The sequence below is a fragment of the Oratosquilla oratoria genome, chromosome 1, assembly GCF_046742065.1.
Source record: "Oratosquilla oratoria isolate Oo_2021 chromosome 1, ASM4674206v1, whole genome shotgun sequence".
NCBI classification, from domain to species: Eukaryota; Metazoa; Arthropoda; class Malacostraca; order Stomatopoda; family Squillidae; genus Oratosquilla; species Oratosquilla oratoria.
In genome coordinates, this window is record NC_134777.1 from 77,725,809 (window position 1) to 77,734,389 (window position 8,581).

Genomic DNA, 8,581 nt, shown 5'->3' on the forward strand with positions numbered 1-8,581 from the left:
GCTAACCGAGTGGAGAGTGGGGAAGTGGTCATCATCTTGGAGAAGGACACCTGTCCCCTCTCCGGAGGCGTCTATTTTGAGGACGAAGGGGTGCAAGTAGTTGGGAGTCCAAAGTATGGGCTCAGTGCTCAAGAAACGTTGGAGGGCTTCAAAGGATTCTTGGCAGGCAGTGGACCAGACAAACTTCTCTTTAGGGCTGGTCAGGGCTGCTATTGCTGAGAAGTTGCGGCAAAAGCGATGGTAGAACTTCGCCATCCCCAAGAACCTTCGAAGCTATTTCTGGTTGTCTGGGACAGTGAAGTTTAGGATGGCCTGGGTGTTGGCCATCTTGGGTTGGCACAGCCTGTGGTCAACTACATGCCCTAGGTAGGTGACCATGGCTCTGCTGAACTCGGATTTGGACAAGTTGGCCACGAATCCTGCGGTGGAGAGGTGATCTAGAAGGGAGTTTAGTTTGGTGAGGTAGTCTTCCCACGAATCTGCTAAAACAAGAAGATTGTCAAGATAGGCAAAAGTTTTATCTAGTCCAGAGATGGTATGATTGATGGGCCGCTGAAAGGTGGCAGGAGTGTTATACAGGCCAAAAGGGAGGACCAGATATTTAAACAGGCCAAGAGGGGTTATGAAGAGTTTGATCTGGTGGTACCCCTTGATTAGGTCTATCTTGGAGATGAAGTGGGACTTCCCTACCTGGTCAACTAGAGTGTCAATATGGGGTTAGGGGTAATGGTCCTTAACTGTAGCTGCCCCTCCCCCCCCCCCGAAGGCCCAATACTTTTATGTAGTGGGGGTGCTTGCATGTAGCAAGAATGGGCTGAACAGTGCCAGCCAGGTGCAACCATACTGGAGAGGTCAACCCTAAGCTACCAGACAAAATCTGAGCCAATGGACAACCCTAGCTTGTCTTTGACTATGGACTGGAATGCTCATAGGATTTGCCGCCCTCACCCTCTGACAGTTGTTTTAGGATAAGGTTCTTGGGATAGTGAATAGATAGAGGGTCCCCCACCCTTTTCCTTTGTGAATTCCCCTATCCCTATCCTTCATATTTGCTACTCTGCTCTCCTCTTTCACCATCTTTCTCTAATACTTGTTAAGGCAGGTTCTAGTATCTTGGTGCCTTCCAAACTACATGTCTGAACCCAATCAAGTGGGGATGTATACTGCGAGGTCACTACTCCCTGTGAGGGCTGAAAGCTCACTGACTGGGGAATGCATGTTTGCAAGGTAGGTACTAGGCTGCCAACTTACTTTCTATCCAGTGCACATGCAGAGTGACAAAACTAAAGAGGACAAATCTCCGGGTAGACAAAGTCTCTAACTCAAATCCAAGGCCCTGCATGTGTAAACAGTCGTTTCTGGAACTTCCTGACTCTGCAGACTTTTCTTTTATTGCTTGAGGCATCAGGCAACTGCAGTATCTTCTATGTATTGATCTCTCTTTCATGATATATGATGTGGCCCTATAAATATACATGATCATGGCAGCTGCTCAAACTGTATATTCTAAACCACCACTACCTGATCCTCCTCCTAAACCCCCAATCCCTCTCCTAATATTGCTGATTCTAATGTTGACGATGTTGGCTCGGTAAAAGTAAAACTCCCAGTTGTTTGATTCTGGCTTGAAAAAGGATTTCGGTAATGATACTGAGACCTCATTGACAGATAATTCTGTTGTCCAGAAACTTACAATTGGAATGGATTCTGGAGTGAGGAAATCATCTTTAGATACTCAGAAGCCTATAAATAGCTCAAGTATTGCTCCCAATTGTCATAGAGTCTTACATTTAAAATATGTCTCTTGATAAGAGTTATGTTGACTTACATGAAGAGTTCTGTAAATTTGGACTCATTAAAAAGATCAGGGTTAAACTGACTGACAACTTTAAGGCTTGGCTAGTCCAGATCTCATTTCTTTCTAATCAGGATGCAGCTGCTGCCTACTTGGATTATGATAATTCCAAAGGAAATGAATCTTTGGCCCAACTTGTTGCTAGAGCGCCACCTAACCTGGATATCTTTTATCCAGAAAACCTAGTAGATGAAAGGAAGAAAAGTGTGCAGAGGCCTCCCAATCCAACTAAGTGACTTATTATCACTTTTGCAAAGGAATGTGCTAACTTGTTCAAGTCTAGAAGATTCTTGAAGAGTCACCTTGGCTCTGGTAATTTAACTAACTCACAGGTATCACGATTTGGAAGAAATTCCTTCATAATTCATGTAAAATCTTATGAGCAAGCTGCCATGGTGCTTAACTTGAGTCAGAAACCAGACATTAAGGATGTTAAACCCCACTATACCTTTAGTTAAGCCAAAGGGTTAATTTTTAATAGAGAAACCATTACTTTTAGGAAGATGAAATTTTAGAAATGTGCCCAACTAATGTTTGGAGGGTTTTTAAAATCCCTCGTTCTTCTATGATTATCCTAACTTTTTTTGGTGAAGCTCTGCCTCATTATGTAGAGATAGAAAAAGAGATTGTGCATGTGAACCAGTTTAATCCCCGTCCCCTTCAGTGCTTTAACTGCTTTGGTTTTGGCTATCCTTCCTACCGATGTGCAAAAGACAAACTGTGTTTGATATGTGCTCAGCCAGAGCATGGGGATTGTTCCCTTCCAAATGCTTGTATAAATTGTAAAGGAGAGCACAGTGCCAGGGATAAGAACTGCTTAATTTATAAGAAGGAACAAGATGCACTACTAAAAGCCCATGCAGAACATATTAGTGTTGGTCATGCCAAAAGACTACTAATTCCAAAAGATACAGTGATGTTGTTAAAACAAATAGTAAAGTGGAACCCAATAGAAATAAAAATGGCAATATGAATTCTTCTGTTAACACTGAACCCAAGCCTCAGTGTAAAAGTGTTACTATCAAATCTAATCGTCTTTCTTTTTCTCAACTTGGAATTTCTAGTACTTCTCAATCCTCCTCTGTGGAGGTTTCCTCATCTCCTGTTGAGGGGATGTCTCCTGCCCCATCTGGAGGGGCACCTAAGGTTTCTATTGCTGAAACCTCACAGGCTTCCAATGAAGCCTCCTCTCAGGCAATCTCTCTTCCAGACTTGGGGGACTCCCCAGTAGAGGGATTGGTGACTGGTGTGCTTCATTCAGTTGAGGTGCACAGAAACGATGAGGATCAACCAACTCTAGAATCTAATAGAAAAACAAATGCTAATACGAATTCTTCTGTTAATGCTGAACCCAAGCTTCAGTGTGAAAGAGTCACTAGTAGACCTATTCGTTCTTCTCCACAACTTGGAAATTCTAGTACTCCTCAATCCTCCTCTGCGGAGGTTCTCTCATCCTCTGTTGAGGGAATGTCTCCTGCCCCATCTGGAGGGGTACCTTAGGTCTCCATTGCTGAAACCCTGCAGGGTTCCTTCAATTAAGCCTCCTCTCAGATAATCTCTCTCCCAAACTTGGGGGGCTCCCCAGTACAGGGATCACTGACTGGTGTACCTCACTCGGTTGAGGTGTACAGAAGAAAAGCTATGGAGTCTGAAGTTGTGCGCAGTAAAAGGCTCCACAGTCCACCCTCATCTTCAACTTCTTCCCCATAACGTGATATGCAATCTAAGAAAGGAACTACCGGTAGTTAATTCTGTCTCTACATCAACATCTGTCGGACCATTGTCAGAGAGGAGGATGCCACCCTCAAACACAAAGAAATTAAGATAAGAACCCATCTTGTAAACCCTCTCTCTCCCAACCTTCTCTTCCCTTTGCCAAGAGAACCAAAAAAGAAAAAGCTGTATAATGTCTATAATTCAGTGGAATATTCAAGGTTTTAACTCTCATCAAGAGCAAGTTTGGATTCTCTTTAAAGAACATGATGTGTCTGCTATTTGTCTCCAAGAGACTATGCTTGGTGATTTATCCCCTAATGTTGGACTTAATTATAATTTTTATAGATCTCATCCTATGATTGGGGGTCATGCTCATGGAGGTACTGGTATCATTGTTAACAAGTCTGTAAACCACAGAAGTATCCACCTACATTCAGTGTTGCAGGCTTGTTTAGTACAAATCTTTACCACTAAATGGAGCCTGAACTGGAAGATCGACTTCTAGACTTATTTAACCATTCCCGTCAGTTTGAGTTAAATGACATACAATCTTTGGTTGACCAGCTTCCTCAGCCTTTTATTTTAATGGGTGATTTTAATGCCAAGCATTCTCTATGGGGTGAATCAAGGTATGACCCCTGGGGTAATATAATTGAAGAATTTATTGATAATAATGATGTCATTTTGATGACAGTTACAAAACTAGGTTTGATGTCTTTCACAACTCAAGTTCTGCTATAGACCTAACTATTCGTTCATTGTCCTTAAGATTAGATTACAGTTGGTCAATAGATGAAGATCTACATGATAGCGACCACTGGCCTATCCATATCATATATTTAAGGAACATTCCCTCCTCTTGCTTACCTAAATGGAAGACAGGGGAGGCTGATTGGGAATTATTTAGGAGATCCGCAGAGATTGATTATAAGACTAGTGATTTTTCTAGTAACTTTGATGCATGTGATTATCTGGTAGGCATCATACTTTCTGGTGCTTTTTCATCCATTCCTAGGACAGCTGGTAAACCTCGATGCCCAGTAGTCCCCTGGTGGAATGATGAATGTGCTTTAAGTAGAAAGACTACAAGAACTTGCCATAAGAGATATTTGAGATGTCCTTGTTTAGCCAATAAGATAACGTACAGAAGAGCTCAGGCAAAGCAGAAGAAAATCTTTGAGAAAGCAAGGAGGGAATCATTCACTAAATCTACTAGCGAGTTGAAATATGACTCTCCCCCTACCTTAGTATGGAAAAGGATACAAAAATTACAGGGAAAGTTTGCTCCATCTCCTTTGCCCATTCTCAAAATTAATGACTCTTATATCAGATACAAGAGAAGTAGCAGAGGCTTTTGGAAGCCACTATGCTGATATTTCAAGTCCACTTCATTATTCACCTGATTTCAGAACAATTAGAAACAAGACCATGATTGTTCCTCCTACCAATACGAACTCAGAGGAATATAATCTTTTTACCTTGGATGAATTGGATCATGCTTTATCTTTATCCTCCCTAACCTCTCCTGGAGAGAATGACATTCTTTATTTCATGGTTGCTCATTTATCCATATCCTCAAAGAAATTCCTCTTAAATATTAAGGTCCATGAAAGAATGGTTAACATGCATTTAGTTTGGTTTTTAGAGTCTAAAAATCTTCTATCTAACCAACAGTTTGGATTTAGAAGAAACAAGTCCACTCTGGAACCCTTACTTTTTATCACTCGTGAGATTCAGAATGCCTTTGCAATTCAGAATCAGAGCATTGCTGCGTTTTTTGACTTGAAAAATGCCTACTATACTACCTGGCGGGGAGGCATTCTGAAGCAACTTGCAGAGTGGGGTATCGGGGGTAATATGTTCGATTGTTTAAAGGATTTCTTGTCTCATTGTTATCTAAAAGTCAGAGTGAGCTCTACTTTCTCTTCTGAATATCTTCAAGAGGAAGGGATTCTCCAAGGAAGTGTTCTGAGTCCTACACTCTTCAGCATAGCCATTAATAGTTTGTTAGAACAAGTTCCTGCTGGAGTTCATGGATTGGCTTATGCTGATGACTTCACTATTGTGTGCAGCAGATCGACAACATTAGAAACAGGCCTAAAGATTGAAGAGGTTATTAACTTAGTAACAGTATGGGCTAATTACAGAGGCTTCAAATTCTTTGCTGAAAAAACAAAAGCCATTAGGTTCTCTAGACTGAGACGCAAGGAAGAGATACCAACATTATTCTTAGAGGGTGTTATATTAACATATGAAGATCAGGTGAAATACTTGGGTCTGTTGTTGGACAAAAGGTTGACATTCACTCATCACATAAATGAGGTCATATGCACTGTTAAAAAGCGACTTATATACTAAAAGTGTCTCGCTTCAATTGGGGAGCAGATTGTACAACTCTAAAAGGCTTTACCAAGCATTGTGCCTTAGCAAATTCGATTATGGATCAGCATGTAAAACTTTATTAAAGAAGCTTGATGTAGTCCATAATATGGCTTTGCAAAATTGTTTGGGAGCTTATAGAACATCTCCAGTGGATAGCTTGTATGTGGACACAGGAATTCCTCCCCTTCATATTCACAGGGAGGAATTAAGTCTTAGATATACATCTTGTGTGTTATCATCAAAACAAAATCCAAACTTCAAATATGTAAAGCAGCCAGTAGACAGAGCTCCAAGAAAAGGTACTCTGCCGAAACCTTTAGAATTGAGATGTCAAGTTGGCAGTGTGGCCACTCCTTGGCCTTTTTCCCAAGATCTTGGAATTTTTGCCATCATCTTGGAATCTTGGATATAAATTGTAAAAAATGAACAAATCTTGGATTTTTTCGCCAATTTGTAAACAATTGCTCAAAATGTTAGTTTAATAATAGAATATCCTCTTTGCCACTTAATAAAGTATGAGGCACACTATGTTAACAACAAAGGACAAATTAAGTTTTAAATTTTAATTCATGAGATTGTTGAAAAGAGGCTGGAAATCACGACTTGTCAACTAAGTTGGCTTGTATGAGTCGACGTGTCCATAACACGTAAACTACGTTTGAGACGTTTCCCTCCTAGTCCATATCTCCCTTACCCTTAGTCCGCTAGTCCTCCATTTTCTCTCTAGCCAATTAGTCGTGCGTGTGTGGTATGTGACAGACCTGTGGATAGTTATTCAACCCTACTTGATTTAATTAGAAATCATTATGAGTGACTGAAGAACCAGGGTATAGCGGTGATGTTACCCCACCAAAGAAAAAAGCGAAAGTGACGTAGTATCAACAGGCATTTAGAAAGGAATGGATTGAGGAGGATGAACTGAAGGATTGGGTACAACCAGATCCTGCTGACAAATATACTGTCTTGGGTACTGTATGTAGCAGCAAACTCAAGAATTGCAATAAGTATCTTAACATCCTTGGTCTATTTGTATAGGATGTAGTAATTGAGTCTAGAAAACTATCTGAAATCGACCCCAGTGATGAAACACTTCACAAGAGTCTGGAAGATTTATGCCTTGGTGGCAGATGTGAGGGTTTGATGGAAAGTGAACCTCTTCAGGAAAAGGAAAAGCTTTTTCGATATGACTGCAAGCAGTTTCTAGTAGAATTGTGCATGCAGATGAAAAAAAAATCCTTTTGAAGAAAATAGCCTCATTGCTATGTTAAAGGTAGTAGAACCAGCTGAAGCTCTTTTTACAAAGAGGGACTTGAAATCTCTTGGAAAACTTGCAGTACATTTTCCAACATTGATAAGGAAGGATGAGCTAGATTTGCTACAAGAGCAATGGCGAGATCTTCTATATGCAAGAGACACATTTAAAGGCATAAGTCAGTCTGCAACTGTTTTCTGGCATGATTTACTTTCAGTGAAAATGGGAATAATAAAGAAAACTTTAATCTTCTTGCAACATTTATGTGCAACTTATTAGCTCTGCCACACTAGTCTGCCTGGGTTGAAAGAATTTTTCCCAAATAAACCAAGTTAAAACCAAGCAAAGCAACAGACTACACACAAATACAGTTGCAAACCATCTATTGGCTAAGCAAGCCATTGCAAGACAAGAAGTGACTTGCCAAAAGTGGGAACCATCTATTTCATTAAACACTGTCACAAGAGATAAAATGAGAGGGAAGAGTCCAGAAAGAAGAGTAACACAGCAACTTTATATCATAGTGAACCTGATGACAGTGATGATGAGGAATTACAAAGGATTACAAAGGCGGAGCATGTCGATAGGAGACCTTTTGGTCCATATGTAGGTCGGATGCAAAAAAAAAAAATAATAATAAAATAATAAATAAAAACTATAATAATGTATATAACAGATAAAATACATAAATAAATGCATAGGTATAGTTAATAAACAAACAGGTAAATAGTAAATAATAATAAATTGACATATAACTAATAATAAATGAAAATCAAACAGACAAATGATAACAAAACAAAAAATATAAAATAAATTATAATCATTACAGCATCTTGCTTAGGTGTTTATCTAAATGATTCTTAAAGCTTCGAACTGAACTACATTGCACTACCTGTGCAGGAAGTTTATTCCATTCATTAACTACACAGTTGGCAAAGTTGTTTCTACCTACTTCCAAATTGAATCTATTTCCAGACGGTTTGAGACCATTGTTTCTTGTCTGATTCTCATTCAATGTGAAAATTTTGTCACTTTTGATGTCAATTCCCTTTAGAATCTTAAAGACCTGTATCAAGTTACCTCTGAGTCTACGTTTTTTAGGGAAAACAGATTCATATGTTTTAGTCGATTTTCGTATGATTTATTTTTGATATTTGGAATCAGTTTTGTGGCTCGCCGTTGTACTTTTTCCAGTCTGTCAATGTCTTTAATGAGATTCAGTGGCCATACAGAAACAGCATATTCCAAATGTGGACGAACTAACGATTTATATAGCTTGTTAACGAGTGATGGACTTTTGAAATCAAAAGATCACGCAATCAGTCCTAGAATCTTATTTGCTTTCTCAGAGGCTGAAATGCACTGCTTGGATCATT